We start from the raw sequence: 698 nt of genomic DNA, 5'->3' as shown, positions 1-698 counted from the left end.
GGAGACACCTGCCCATGGATGGTGGGACCCCCATGGCCCCTCTCCCAAGGAGGGACACCCGGTGGAGACACCTGCCCATGGATGGCAGTCACCCATGGCTCTGCTGTAAGAGCCTTGGGAAGGGCACAAGCGCAGTGTTCCCCAGGAGGAGTCACGTGAGGAGTGTGGCAGGGAGGGGGACACAGCCCCCTCGCTGCCCCTCGCTGGGACACTCCTGCAGCACCCAAGCCGTCCCGCTGGGTAGGGTCCCTGCGATGGTTGAGGGCACACGAGTGCGTGTCAAAGCAGCTGGGTCTGGGCAGTGTTTGGCTGCSTCTTGGGCCTGCCCTCAGTGTCTCCCCCCTTGGAAGTGAGCTAGGAAACACCCCTGTCCTCCATGCACAGGTCCTAAGCGTGGATTTGGAAGGAACTGTCCTAAGAGATCGCCCCTCTGGCTGAGCTGCCTGCCTTCTCTGCACTCCAGAGACACGCTGTTCTCAATAAGCAGGAGCTTTGTTCCTCAGGTTCTGATATTTGGACTAACATCCAATTGAACGGCTACTGATGGCAATTTCTCTGCCCACGCTTGGAGATAGGTATGAAGACATCCCCCCTGCATCTCTTGCTCTGCCCAATGTGAAACTGTGTTTCCCACAGCAACAGCCTGGTCCTGGCTGCTCTTAGAAGTGGTATCACTCCCCACATGTGCAAACTGCTGG

This window comes from Nothoprocta perdicaria, unplaced genomic scaffold (assembly GCF_003342845.1).
Source record: "Nothoprocta perdicaria isolate Ctin4 unplaced genomic scaffold, notPer1 scaffold_64, whole genome shotgun sequence".
Taxonomy (NCBI): Eukaryota; Metazoa; Chordata; class Aves; order Tinamiformes; family Tinamidae; genus Nothoprocta; species Nothoprocta perdicaria.
Note: the sequence above shows the minus strand (reverse complement) of the source record.